Raw genomic sequence first — 15,511 nt, forward strand, 5'->3', positions numbered from 1 at the left:
AGTGATCGCCTCAAAGGATCAAAAGGCAGAGCACAAGGAATTGCTGCCTTCATAAGAAGACTTAAAGAACCAGTTTGCTCTGTAAACTATGTAAATGCACACATTAAAAAAATGTTTCAAATGGGAGTATCCATTCGCAATGTCCAGGCTTACAAGAATTGTTAAATACATTATGGTATATCCAGGTGACAGAACATTCAGTAGTCATTGAAACTATGTTTTCAAGAAATATATATGATGGCAATGGAAATGCTCAAATTTAGTTTAAAGAGGGCAATACGTATAAAGTTACATGTACCATGTGATCCCACTTATGAAATCAAATGATGTAGACTGAAAAAGTTGAAATAATTAATATGAAAATGTTAACTACAGCAATCTTGGGTGGTTAGCTTATAAACTTTTTAGGTTATTCCGTATCGTCCAAATTATCTTTAACAAGCCCAGACTGCTCTTATAAGTGAAAGGAAAAAATAAGTTAAATTATTTTTAAGTTCTCATATAACAGAAATTCCACACAGAAATTAATTAGACTGTCTTTTTACCTCCCTATGGAAATTATAAAGTATTAAATATAAAAGAGAGGCATTGTACATGGAATTTTTCTCTTATTCACTTCTTAGCAGTTGCCAACCTCTTTATGGCACCACATTCTGACAGGGATGTGGATGAGGTCCCCAGGGTGCTGTCCCAGCTTCTAGTGACTGGCACGGGTTACTGGAAGGAGCCAAAGTACTGCTTCTGTTAAAACATGTTTTGTTAAAATACTGAATTTAAAACAAATTCAAAACAAAACAAATTTAAAACAAAAGCAGTTCAGTGTTTGGTGGGCACAATTTGGAAGTTAATTATAGTCCAGTCTCCATCTATGTTACTCTCTACCTGCACTTCATTCATTCAGTCCACAAACATGAATTGTGCATCTACCTTGTGCTTACAGACTCAGGGGATGGTTGATCAAAAAAGCCGGTTAAAGTGGGGAATCCATTTTAAAAAATATATAAACATAACCATTTTAACTTACACTACAAAAAGAGGAGATTTATTTGCTAATCTTTTGAATTCAGGCCAAGGCCTTTTCCTGAGTCTCGGTGGTCCTTTCTACAAAAGCCACATATGTAATGCATCAAATTTGATTTCCAGTTTGGGTTTCTTCAAAGCAGTTAGAGCTGAAAGACACCCTGAAGCAATCAGAGTGCAGAGTCCTCTATATTTTTATAATCCCCCCCCCGACCTCTTTTCCCCAAAGTCATCTCACAAACACCATATTTGACAATCATTTTTGAATCAATTCAACTTCAAGTTATCCAAAGTAGTTAAATTAATTTTTATTTTAAAAAATATATTTTTTTCAGAGTGTCTGGAGGCTCAGTTGGTTAAACATCCCACCTTTGTTTTTGGCTCAGGTCATGATCTCATGGTTCTTGGCTGGAGCCCCATGTCCAGCTCTGCCCGAACACTGCAGAGCCTGCTTGGGATTCTCTCTCTCCCTCTCTCTGCCTCTCTCTCTCACCCTTTCTCTCAATATAAATAAACCTTTTTTAAAAATTTAAATTTTTAAATTAAAAATTTTTTATTTAAAATTTTTTTGAGGATTAAGAGTATACTTATCATGATGAGCACTGAGTAATATATATAACTGTTAAATCACTATATTGTATATTGTACACCTGAAGCTAACATACCACTGTCTGTTAATTATACCGGAATTTTAAAAATAATTTTAAAAATTCACTCATATTTCCATTTTACTCAACAGTTTATGTGACATCAATTAAAGTGAAAGGTTTGAAGAATTCATGTAGCATGCATAACTGCCCTAAAAAGGTTTAGGAACATATCCAACTAACACTTGATAAGCACACAAACTCCTGAGAGGAGCGCAAGTGCCTGGGGCATCCTAGACAGCAGCTGCAGCAAGGGTGGTCAGTCTCCTGCACCCCCTTCAGTTAGTTTTGTAGAAAAGTGGGACACACTGTTCCAGCCAGTGGAGTGGAGGTCAGCTAAGGAGCTTCTGTTTTCACTTATTGCCGATAGCCACCAAGCTTTGTCTTCTGGACTTTGTTCTAAATGTAGACAGGACTTGCAACCCCGCATCCAAATGAGGTCATCCTTCAGGCGGCCAAGACACCCATGCATGCATTTTAACCAACCAACTTACACTGTGTTTGGACTTTTAATTAACAAAAAGAAAAAAAAGAAAAAAAACAACTTCTGAGTACATCATCGCCTGCCATACTCCAAGCGTGCCCGCTTCTGCATAGGTGCACATTCTGCACAAGTGCCCTCAGTGGGACCACATGACAGATTGCTGGCCATTGGCAGTGAAAGCAACTCTAGACACTTCCGGCCTGCTGTGGGAACCTCCCAGGACCTGCTCACGTGACTTCTGTATGCCCCCGCCCCCCCCGCCCCCTTCTCAGCTCTGCCAGATGCATGGGCGGTTGACCGTGCCGTAACTCCTGGGAGTGTGACCGGTTGTTAGAATGAGCCTGCGTCCAAGAGTGCGTCGTCCTAGAGTCCTCAGTCTGTTGGACGGTGACCAGAGTCACTTGGTGAAGCTTGGGGTCGTTACCGCTGTGTTGGATGTAAAATACAGTAATAATGGCGGGAAGAGCATGGAGGAGTCAGCAAAGGCATGGAGCAGGTGATGTGGTGCTCGGGCTGGCCGTTGCCATATGGAACCTGATTTCTGGGAGGTGCAATGAACACTGGTGCAAGAGGTGCTTGTGAACCCTGTGGTTTAATTTTGAGGACATGAGTACCTACAAAATGATCTTTTATGCCATAAGTCAGTATGTGTTCAGGGCTAAAAAGGGGGAAAGAAAGCATTCCGGGCTGTGATTGTCCAAGATAGTTCCAGAGAGGTAGCAAAATACAAAGTGCTTTCTGCAGGCTGGGTAGGGAAAGATGGCATACCAGGCAGGAAGGAGCATGGGGAAATCAAAGGACAGTAGGTGGCAGTGTCCCTGAGAGTTTGGAGGGCAGTTTGGGGAGTACTGAAAAACTGATTTCTAGAGGTCTAGGCTGTGGAAGGTCTACATGTAAAGCTAAGGAATTTGGACTTGACCCTCTGCAACACAGAAACACATCATAGAAAACTTATGACTTGGGGATTGAAATTCTCAGTTTAGGGAGGTGAGTCCAGTGCTAGTATATAAACGGGGTTACTGAGGAAGCCTGGAGGAAGAAGATTGACTCATGGATTATTAATCCTACAGTGATTCAGGAACCACATTATTCAAGGACAAGGCCTGTGTTAATTCTGCTTTTTGTCCCAATGGAGCCTGGCACAGTGCATTTCATTCAGGCTCTAGGTACCTGATAAATATTTCCTGAGTGGGTTGGGAATAGAGGGTTTTGAATGGAGCTGAAGCTGGGGACCTGGAAAACAAGGGGCAAAAAATTATATTAAACCTATCACATGGGAGTCTGTGGAAGAGAGAAAGGAGAAAATAACCACCAGTCTCCAAAAATGTGTCAGTGAGAATCTGTGATGTTTGTAAACTGGGCTTGCAGCCTTATTGCGAAAGTGATTTTATGTTCTTTTACAAAAATATGCAGACATCAACATTCCTCAGAATAAGCAAGATATGGAAAGCTTATCTCCTATTTGCTTTTTGTCCTCATCTGCTCCACTTGCTTCATGACTTTGTGTCAACTAGCTGAAACTAGAATGTTGCTGCTCACAGAACCTAGGAGACCTTGCAGCTCTGGAGGGCAATAAGAGATGACCATTCCGGCTCTGACAAAGCAAGAGCCAGCCAAACAGCCCTGCTGCTGTTTCCTTTTATGTTGTTGTGACCATGCCCTGAGAACTATCTTCCAGTATCCCTTGCAAGCATATTTTTATTCCTACATATGGAATAGAGCTATGTGAGTCTACTGTTACTAAAAATGAGAGCACTAAAGGAGGTGACCACACCATCTGTCATTTACTCAGTAATATTTTTGGCAATTTATTGGTAAATTGCTACCATGTGCCAGGTGCTATGCTAAGCTCAAGAGGACTTGTTCTTTGCCTTTATAGAACTGACAGCTGGTGATGAAGACAGGCAAGTGAACACACTTCCTGGCATCATGGAGTATGAACTTCATGAGTGAAAATGGGCGAGGGCATTCAAAGAAGAGGAGCCAGTGTCGGGGCACAGCATGACACCGATTTCTGCAAACTATATGTTGGCATGACTGGAATGAAGGATTTTTATTTATCCCACCAAAAACTCCAAGTCCAAGCATTGGGCCCTGTATTTATAACATGATCAGTGCCAGTCCTTGAGCTTTGGGGGTCCCTGCCCACTGGAGGGTGACAAGGAGGAGCAAGGCCCCATGGGAGGTTAGAGGGATGGCTGGGCCAGGTTGTGAAGGACTTTGTGCATGAAGGCTTCATAACTAAAGCAGTGGCTTGGAATGTGAGGCCAAGGGCAGGCAGGAGCCCCTGAAGGTCTTCAATGTGGAGGTCCAAGGGACAGGGGACATGAGTCAGAGAGAGAGGGAGACAACGTGGGGCCCTTTGCTTTAACCCCCAAGAGCCCAGCAGTGAGCAGCTGACTGAAGGCACCATTCCAGAAGAAAGCAGTTATGGGCTAGGAGGCCCAGGTTCTCATCTAGCAGCCTCCTAGGTGAGTTTACATCATGGGAGCATCCCCTGGAGACAGGAACAGAAGAAGTTGAGGGCCATGGAGATGTGTGATGCAGTCTTCAGACACAAATAACAGGAAGTGACAGCAGTTAACTCCCTGCTCTTGGAGGGAGCACTACTGTTCTGGTTGTGTTAAAACCTTCTTCAGAAAATCATAAAAAGACAATCCCCTGGAAATGATAGGGTGAAGAATTTAGGGCTGGTTCAGTGGGTATCCTTTCCAAAAGGGAGCCCAGGGGACATGAGGGCTCCTTGAGGCTGGGGCCACAGGTGGCATGTCCACAGCTGCTGCAGGGCCTGGTGCACCCACCTTCACAGGTTCTGTGGGAGGGTCCTTTTCTGGCCTGTCCCTCCTGCACATCCCTTCACCATCAGCCTGGTGGAAGCGAGGCCTTTATGGGACAGGCAAGAGGCTAGACCAGCACCGCCCCCACCCCAACTCCACCCCCAAGCATCCTGCTTCCAGCCTCCTGAGAGGCAGGCCTGGGCTTGCCTCTTCTGTGTCAAGCTTTCCTGCCCCTCCTGTGACCCCCAGCTCAGTCTCAGACAAGCCCCCTTCTCAGACTTAGTACTGAGCATACAGTGGGCTAGAAAGAGCATTTTCAGCCCAAGGACTGGTTCTTTCTGGGATTGTCCTCGGGTGCCAAAGAAGTCAGTGTTGGTGAGACTGGTTCCTGGGCTGGCTGTTATCACTTAGATGCTCAGGGAACGGCCAGCTTTTCCGTGGGTTTCCCATGCAGACCACTCATGTAGCAGCGAGACTGCTCAACACCTTTGCTGGTAGGGAGAAATTCATCAGAACTAGACAGAAAACCAACAACACTGAACGTTCTCCTGACGCACATGTTCTTCCTCCATTGGCAAAGGTGGCTGTCCTCAGAGACCCACAGCGGATAGAGCACAGCCCCTTCTGCTGAAGGCATTCAGAGCTCTGATTCCCAGGTCTGCTTGTCTGGGGTCAAGTACTGATTCTGCTCCTTTACTAGCTGAGTGACTTGGGGCAGGTTATTCCCTGTCCCTGGGCCTCAGTTTTCTCACCTGTGAAATGGGGTGATAGGCATGACTTTCTCAAGGCTATTATGAGGATTATTCAGTCACACAAAGCATTTAGTGCCTGGCATATGAGAAACACTCAGTAATACTGGACACAGTATTGTTACTACCACCACCATCATCATCATCATCCCACCTCTCCTTTAAGGCTAACTTCTATGCCCCTTCTCCCTGAAACCATCCCCAGTTTCCAAATGGGAGAAACCTGTCCTTCCTTGTGCTTTCATAGGACTTGATTTGTATCTCTCCTTTGGTTCTTGAGCTTTTTACATCAAATGTATGATTTGCTCGCTTGCCTCCCTATTTCACACACTATTTGCTGCCCTGACCCTGACAACCCCTGACAGGCACAGGCCAGACATTCTGGGTTCAGTTTATTGCCCTGCTGACACCTTGCTAAACTTCTGCATGATTGCTTCCTGCTTCCAGAACTTGTTCCTGTTCCCAGTTTTGGTAAAGGAAGCACAGAGGTTTGTCTAAAACCTACAGGTTGCCATTGGGTGCAGATGGTTACTTACTAGGACACGTGTAAGGCAGCAGCCCAGACAAAAGAGCATAGGATGGGACAGACATCCACAGGGGCAGGTTAGAAACATTGCTCTGAGGGAACATACACCTCTTACAGCCCTAAACTCAAGCTCTTGACCTCTTCCATTGATGGAAGGTCCCAGATCCGAAGTGTCTTCATTTCTCTCCATGATGCCCCCACCACATTTTTATGAAAGTAAAATGGGAAATTTTGTGATTTAAAAAAAGTATTCAATCTTTACCTTCTAGAAGGCCTAAAACCTTTAATCACAGAGATTTCACAAGTTTTTACAAAACCTAAGAACTGAAAAGTGCACATTACACAGTTTATTGCTTTTCACCACCAGACTGACCAGGAATCTCCATGTGCCACCACCATATCAAAGACTAGCAAGCTTTCTGTACTAAAAGATTAAAAAGTCACATTTAGTGGCCTAATGTCAAAATAAAGCAAGTGCTTGTTATCTGATCAAGAGCAGGGTCTCCCTGCTCAGTTACCTGTGTGGAAAGGTTGTCTTGGATAATCCACCTAAAATAGAGTGGTTTCTCTAGTTCTGAGCTGCAGGTGGCTGCTGAATCTATAAGTTATCTTAGTTATAGCCAAAGGTAATTTTATAGAATAAATTGGGTGGTTTGAAAATATGTTAGATTTCTAATTATTAGGAATAGTAGCTAATGTCACTTGACACTTATACCAAGTTCCAGGCTAAGCCCATGCATACATTATCTCATTTAACACCCATTAAAACCTTATGAAGTAGACACTATTATTTATCCCCATTCCACAGATGAGGAAACCAAGGTTTAGGGAGGCTAATCAACTTAGAAGCTGTGCTTGGAGAAGGGCAGCTCTGTCTAGCACCAAGGCCTTTCCAAACACTACATTTTTATGCTAATAAAAACCTTAAATTCTTTAGTCATTTGGGCAGTACGAACATAAAATGGGTGAGCTTATTTGCAAAAGTCATCTTGGAAAAACAGAATGGCTTGAGACCTTAAACCTTTGGTTGCTAGTAGAGTCTGAGGTTCAAAGCAGGCCTGGAGAACCATGAAGCTGGGGCAGAACCAGGGTCTGGTTGTAGAGGGCACAGGCTTGGCTCTCAGGCTTCAGTATGGAGGGCACCACCTAGGTGCCTGGGGGCCTAATCCAGTCCAGAGATTGTGTGTGTGTGTTTGTTTCAACCACACAGATTAGTAGCCAGTATTTAAAAATGAGAAGATTTCACATTTTTTTTTTTTAAAGTCCAGAGGTGCCTGGATGGCTCAGTTGGTTGAGCATCCAACTCTTTATTTCTGCTCAGGTCATAATATCATGGTCGTGAGTTCAAGCCCTGTGTTGGGGTCTGTGTTGGGCATGGAGCCTGCTTAAGATTCTCTCTCTCTCTCTCTCTCTCTCTCTCTCTCTTCCTCCCCCTCTGCCCCTCTCCCCCACTCATGTGTGTGTTCTCTCTCTCTCTCTAAAAAAAAAAAAAGATTCTTTCTCTCCCTTCCACTGCTCCTCCCCAGCTCATGCACACATGTATTCACTCTTGGTCTCTCTCTCTAAAAAAAAAATAAAGTCCAGATTTTTTTATTTCTTTTTTTTAATCGAAATATTTAGAATCCTATTCTTTCAGGTATACATTATAGCAATTTGATATTTTTATATATTACAGAATGATCCCCATGATAAGTCTAGTACCATTTGCCATTGTACAAAGTTATTATAATATTATTGACTGTGTTGTACATTTCATCCCTGTGACTTACTTATGTTATAACTGAAATTTGGACGTCTTAATTCCATTCACCTACTTTACCCAACCTCCCAACCCCTCCCTTGTCTGTTTCTGTTGTGTTCAGTTTTTTGAGCTTCTCTTGGAACTGTGTGGACCTGCATTTTGACAACAGTTGGCAGAGGTTCATGAGCAGGTACTCTCCCCATTCGTTTACTAAGGACAGTAGCCTGAGGCTCAGGATTTGAGTTTTAGATAAATTATGTGGAGGCTGGATTGAGGAGACAAAGTCAGCAGCAGGAAAAACAGAAGGATGTTATAATCCTGATGGGACATATTGAGAACCTGAACTAGGGCAAAAGCACTTGCATTGGAATGGAGGGGTAGATTTAAAAAATATCTAGGAGGTGAAACTGGCAAGGTTTGGCGGCTAAGAAAGTAAAACGCTAAGAATGATCCCATGAGCTCTCCTTAGGAGGGTTAGGAGTGGTCCCCGGCTGAGCTAGGGAATAAGGTGGAGGAGCAGGTTTCAGGAAGGATGAGGAGTTTGTGTTGGATATATGTGGTTCCCAGTGTTTGTGAGACTTCCTGGTGAGATATTTTACACTCAATTGGCTACAAGAATTGAAGCTCAAAGGTTGAGATCTGGACTAAAACTATAAATGGAGGAGTCATCAGCCTGCACATAGCTGTTGAAACAAGGACACTGGAAAGGCCCAGACAGGGACTGGGGCTTTGAGACACAGCCATCTGAGGGGCAAGGGAGGATGAATTGCCCACAAAAGACCAAGAATCACCCATTAGAGACAGACGTAGACAACCCAAGGGGTTACAGAATGCAAAGGAGTTGGGTTTCACATGGAAAGAAGCAATCAATGGTCTCAGTTGCAATGCAGTAAAAAGCTCCAGGAGAATAAAGACTAAAAGGCATCTGTTGGCTTTGGCAATTAGGAGGTCCCTGGTGACCTAGGCAAGAGCAATTTCAGAATGTACGGAGAGCACCAAGTTCTGGCTAAGAATATGTACAACCCCTCCATTGTGAAATTCCGTTCAACCCTGTGAAAGGCAACAGTCATTGCTCAGGTGTGCACACTAAGACCTGCTGAGGGTGAGTGGCTCAGGTCACATGAACATACAGCAAAGAGTAGCCTCTCAAAACAGGATCTTCAGACTCCAGGGCCAGAGACTCCAGCCAGCCACCCTGCCTCTTGGCATGAGTGTTAGACAAACAGCCTTGTTGAACATTCAGTATGTTCTCTGGGTGTTTCTAAACCATTGGCAACCATAATCTTTTATATTCATATGAGGCTACCTTATGTTTCAGACCAGCTGCTTGGAAGCAGATCTGGAGGAAGAGACAGAAGTTGGATTCATTTTGATGAAACAGAATAGTGTAAGAAGGTGTCTTGCAACAGAGACTGGTTATACACCCACAGATCCCATTTTCTGTCCCTGGAAACACAAGAACACTACATTTCCCAGCCTCAGTTACAGGCAGTTTGTGCACATGTGATGGGGTTTTAGTCTGTAGAAGTGGTATTCTCCACAGCCAGGCCTCACTCTGGAAACATGCTAACATTCTCGTCCACAGTTTCCCTCCCTGTCTGTCCTGGTGGGGCCACAGGATAGAAGGAGCTTGGATTTCTGAGTCACTTCCTACAGGAAAACCACGTGACTCACATCAGAATGTGACATGAGCAAGAAATAAGCTATCATTGCAGTATGCCACCAAGATTTCCAATCAGCATTGCTGGGCCTCCAGGCTGTTCCTGGCAGGGAGGATGACTAACGGAGGACCATGCTTGTAGGCAGGAGGGGACGAAAGCAAATGAAGATGGTTAACAGTAATGAAAGTTAATGCGTGCTCCAAAAACTCTTCCTGAAAATATAAAAATATTTTGGCAGCCTTCTGGTATGGTCTGATTAGCCTGTGTGAAGGAACTCTGAGCAGGAGAAGCACGTCCCTAGAGTCAATCTGAATAACATACTGTTTGTTTCTTGTATTTTAGACAGTAGATCTCAATGTAAGTGGAAGTTTTCATCATCTGTTCCCACCCAGTGAATTGCCTTGATCACCTCTGGAGTGTGTATCCCCACTTCAGAGACCCTGGGCACATAAAGTTAATGGACCTCTTAATGAGGCCAGTGTCTTAAAGTCTGCTCACCCATCTGGAATCTTTCTTATACTTTGAGCTGTCCCAAGGAGCATGGACAGACTCAGTCAGAAGCTGCAGCTGGGCACCTCTGGTGTCTCCCTGGGCTGTAGTCTCTGGCCTACTGAGGACCACTGAGGACAGTTAAGTGGCTGGGGGTGCTCACTCTGCACTGCCTGCTCGCAAACAGAATCTTTTCAGTTAACCAACATTCAGTTCCTTGGAGAGTCATTTTGTACCCTGAGTGAGACCTTAGTACAACGCATATGAAAGCTGTAATTATCATAAAACAGACTTTCTTAGGGGCACCTGGGTGGCTCAGTTGGTTAAGCTTCTGACTCTTGGTTTCTGTTCAGGTCATGATCTCATGGTTCATGGGATCAAGCTTCATGTTGGACTTGCACTGACAACCAGGAGCCTGCTTGGGATTCTCTCTGTCCCTCTCTCTCTGCCCCTCCCCCAGTGCACTCACATGTTCTCTCTCAGTTTATGAGAGCTAATGTGTTCCTGGAGGGACATTTGATTCTACAGAGGAGTTAGTACACTGTGCTCATCACCTACCATAGATATGAGCTCACTGTCCTCAAAAGCTGTGGTTGGCAAAAGAATAAATAAATAAATAAACAAACAAACAAACATTTAAAAAAATACTTTCTTAGACCTAGGTTATATAGAAAAAAAGGAGTTACATGTCCTGATTTTTCATAATGAGAGAGAGAAACCATCCAAATTATTTAGGCTTCTAGTAAGAAAGGCCTGAGCACAGTGGCTAAAAGACACAAGGGTTACTCCCTCCCATCAATGAGGTAGGTAATTCAAGACTGACCTGACAGCTAGCTCTACAGAGGGCCATAGCTCCTTCTGTCCTCTTGCTCTGCCATTGTTATGCCAGTTGGCACATCACACTGGGTGGCAGTGAGGAGTCAGCTGAAGCGGGCAGAACAGCTCTCCTCCCAGAGGGCCAGCCCCTTAAGCAGCCTTTTTGGAAGTCATGCACCTCTGCAATGGCTCTGTGGCTGGTCTTGAAGCTTGGGGCTACATCTAGCTGCAAGGGAAACTGGGGACTACAGCCACTTAGCCAGGCATGTTGCCCTGAGCAGAACCAGCAACTTATTAGTGAGATGGAAGGAGGCAGCAGGGGGCAGGGAGCAGATCTGCCAGCCGGGTTGAATTCCCATTAAAACACATTTTTCCCCATTCTGATTTTCTTTTGCCAACCACAGCTTTTGAGGACAGTGAGCTCATATCTATGGTAGGTGATAAGCACAGACATACTAACTACTCTATAGAATCAAATGTCCCCCAGGAACACATTAGCCCTCATAAACTGATTATATTCTTCTACCTTACAGATAACCTGCAAAATGTTCTCATAAATATAATAAAGTTCTATTAATAAATTTTATTAAATATAACCCAATGAACAGATAATTTTACATGTTTATATATGGACTCATATTCCCCTGCTGTGAGTATCCACTGATAATAGAATGATAGTCTCATAAGCCACTAACCCCAAATCCATGAATTATGGTAGAAATATGAACTTGTCTATTGGAAGAATGAATGTGTTGATTTTTCAATGAAGACATCAATATTCCATATTTCCAAACTCAGTTCCAACCCCCTTTAATTGTTCTGATACAATGCAAATAGGTTTTATAATACTCTTGTGGTTTCCTTTATTAGAAAAATGTACTGATCTGTACTGTTGAGCTAAATGACAATATTATAGGTCATAAAAAAGACTTAGTATTTTGAACCTTTGCACTATTCAAGCTTCCAAAGTGATTCTTGGTGAAGATCAATTTCAATTATACTTTTATTGCTTATGTAATAGAGGCAGGTGGGGTCCTCCCCAGGAGCAGGAACAGGGAACCCTGGGGGCCCTGGGAGTTCTTGCCTTTGCCCTCCACCCAACCCCTGACGCGGAGCTTTCCCCTCCACCCAGGTGTGCCCTACATCCACGGCAGAGGGTTTATGATGATACTTGCTCTATGTGACCAGAGTCATTCCTGACAGCTGAGTGTTCCAAATCCAGGTGACCTTTTTCATAAACAGTGTCCAGGGTAGGAATCTTGGGCAAATAAGTAGTAAAAGAAAGCTTTTATTTCTTTATAATTTTTTTTAAGTAGGCTTCATGCCCAGCACAGAGCCCAATGCAGGGCTTGAACTTACAACCCAGATATCAAGACCTGAGCTGAGATCAAGGGTCCAGATGCTTAACCAACAGAGACACCCAGGCGCCCCTAGACTCTTCTTTCTTTAATTAGTAGCACGGTGTTGAGTATGGCAAAGTTAGTTAAATAACTAAAAGCAGAATCTCATTTTCTAAAGAGATAAAATCAGTGGGAAGCCTGGCCTGTTTACTCTGCCTCTGACCTGGAGTCTTCCCTTCTTATTTTGTGCCATGAGAGGACAGATCACACAGGCTTGCTAATGGCTCACTTATCCCTTCATCCCCAGGACTAGTTTACAGAAGACCCAGAACCCAACATGTGCACTTGCCCTGCCTCCCCAGACTCAGTCTCTCTCCCTGCTCACTTTACTGGTGTCAAAACAACAATGACAAAATTCAGCCAAGTAAATCTGAAGATCTAACTGGCTTTAAGTGATTCGTGAAAGGCAGCATCCCATCATCTATCAAGTAGAGATACTCCCAGGAGTTGTACAAAATGGCAGGTTGTGTAGGAAGGAGGATGTTGTACAAAATGGCAGGTTTTCATAGGAAGGAGGATGGGGCAAGGTGGTATCAACAAAAGAAAACAAAGGACTGTTCTGGGCAAGGTCACTTTCCCTGACAGGGAAGAGCACAGGGTCTTATCATGAAAATGACTTCCTCTTCCTTTAGGGGGTGGAGAAGGCCCCTGTGACAGATTATCTCACTGGTGCTGACCAGAAAATTCCTGACTGACCCAATAAGACTATATCTTTGGGGGAGGTTGAAACAGCAATTAGGTTAGGTGTTGCACCTCTGTTGGGTGACAAGGCCTAGCATAAGAGACTCCATTTTGGGCATGTGGATTTCTTTTTGATGCTAGAGATAGAGGCCTGTTCTCTCCTAAACTAAGATTGCATTATCTTTAAATCATGATATACTTGGAATGAAATCCAAATCCTTTTACTGGGCTGTGGTCTCTGCTGCCCTACCTGAATCCAGCTTAGCCTACTCAGACCAGCTCCCTGCTCTTTGCCACATGGCTTCTCTCAGTTTCCTCAATATGCCTGGATCTTTTCCAGTCAGGGCCTTTGCACAAGCTCTTCTTTCTACCCAAATACCTTCCTTCCCTTACTCTGCAAGACTTCCTCCTTCCTCTTAGAACAACCACTCCTGACTCCTGTATCAGCCAAAGCACTACCCTCATACATGCTTGCTCTCCCCCCTCGACTGCTGGCTTGCCTCCTTTGTAGCACTTCACTCCATTCTGATATTTTGAACATCAGTTTGCAAACCAGGGCTCTCCACAGGATTTGCACTTTCAGGAAGACATCACAAGAGTTTAAATCACAAGTACTTATATTCCTGTTTCTTCTGCCTGTGGAGCTGTAATAAGCATGGGCAGCAAGCAGCCTGAGACAGTGCCTTAAAAACTAGCTAGCCCATGCTCTCAGGAGGGCAGGACTGGTGTGTTGAACCCTAGCAGAGTTGGAGTTGTGCATTTTCTAAGGAAAGGGGAGGCACTGGGCCAAGAGGGGCCTGAGGACCCTGCTGTCCTCATCATCACAAGGGCAGGTGCAGGTTTCTCCAAGAAAAGAATTCCAATTCTGCTCCAGTTCTAAGACAGGTCCAAAGCTGCAAATCCCAAGCCAGAGACAGAACTGTGGTCAGTTGATTCTAAAAAACTTTGTGTTACTGAGCACCCACCATGGGCATACAAAATTTCATGAAATACTCATAAGCATGCTGTGATTTGAGAAAAATAGTTTCCTGGAAGGAACTTAGAGGTAAATTGTGTAGGTAACCAGAAGTTTACTTTCTGTGGCCAGTTTTATAGGTAAAGGCAGTTCAGGGTCAGAGGTAAACTGCCGGAAAGCAGTACAGTTCTCCAGACAGTAATTAGATAGCAGGAAACTGTCACTAGCAGACATTAATAACCCCTATCCACACAGCCCAAGCATCCTGCACCCCCTTGCCTGCTTGTCACCTCCAGAAAGTATATTTTATGGTTATTTCATAACCAGGTTATCCTCTGCCTCTGTGGCACCTTCTTGAGGACATAGAATTTGACTGTCTTTCTCATTGTGGTATCCCAGCACTCATTTAGGGCCTGGCTCCTAGAGGTGTGCCATATGCACTTGCCAAATGAATAAATGATGGCTGAACACATGCTACCTGTAGATGAATGCTATTTTGACAGAATGAGTGGGTATCAAGAGTCCTCTTGAAGCTTTTCCAATGATCATCACCTAGTGACAACCAGAAGAGGGCTCAGTTTTGCTCACAGGTTAATTATCTGATCTGTGAGATCATTCCCACCAATCCATGCATGTTTTCTGAATCTCTGCAATCATCTGTAAAGCCAGAGCTCCCTGGTGCTGAGAGCTGGCACCTACCCCCTGAAGCAAGCTGTGGCCATCCACTGGGTTCCTGGCTGCATCGGTGATGGCTCAGTGAAAGGGGAGGGCAGGCAGGTCAGGGTTCCATTATGTGTATCAAGCATGTGCTCTAAATTACCGTCCATTCTCCACAGCCCCAAAAGATCCCATTTACCCAGCTGTGGTCTGCAGTCTTGATTCATGTTCTTATTTAGAGAAATACTACTGATAACCTTTTGCGATTTCTCCCTCAGTCTTTTAGAAAAGTGCAAAACAGAAAAGACATACCTTCAAAGCTCTGGGACCTCACATGATGAAGATAAGCAATAATCTCTCTTGTTTCCTTCTTTCTCTTAATCAGCTGAATTAATTTGTATACTTATTTTCATTTGGGTATGATGACTATGAGCATTTCAAGTGTAACCATCTACAACCTTTCTTAATGGCATAATGTTTTGGATTTTTCAGAAGAGGAAAAAAGAACTTTTTTGTACTTCTGCTATAGCATCCATATTCAGTGCCCGTTCAGATTTTTTCTCCTTTTTTCCTGTCTTCTGGCAATATCAGTGTCCTCTCTCTTTAATAAATTTAAAGTTGCCATTTAATTTCCAATAGAAAACGGTTACACCTAAAATAATCTCCATCCTCAAACACACTTATCAAAATGAACATGCTAAAAAGTCAATAGAAGATATCAGCCCAGAATACTTACTTCCTTTTCATTTTGTTGGTTCCTACTTAATAATTTTTAGTAATTTCAATTTATCACAAACCCTCACTTTGAGTTCAACATGGGCATATATAAATGATTGAACCTGAACATTCAGGTTGGAATTCTTACTTGGGAACCTATGTAATCTGGATTAACCATTGACATTGGTCAA

This window comes from Acinonyx jubatus, chromosome A3, assembly GCF_027475565.1.
Source record: "Acinonyx jubatus isolate Ajub_Pintada_27869175 chromosome A3, VMU_Ajub_asm_v1.0, whole genome shotgun sequence".
NCBI lineage: Eukaryota > Metazoa > Chordata > Mammalia > Carnivora > Felidae > Acinonyx > Acinonyx jubatus.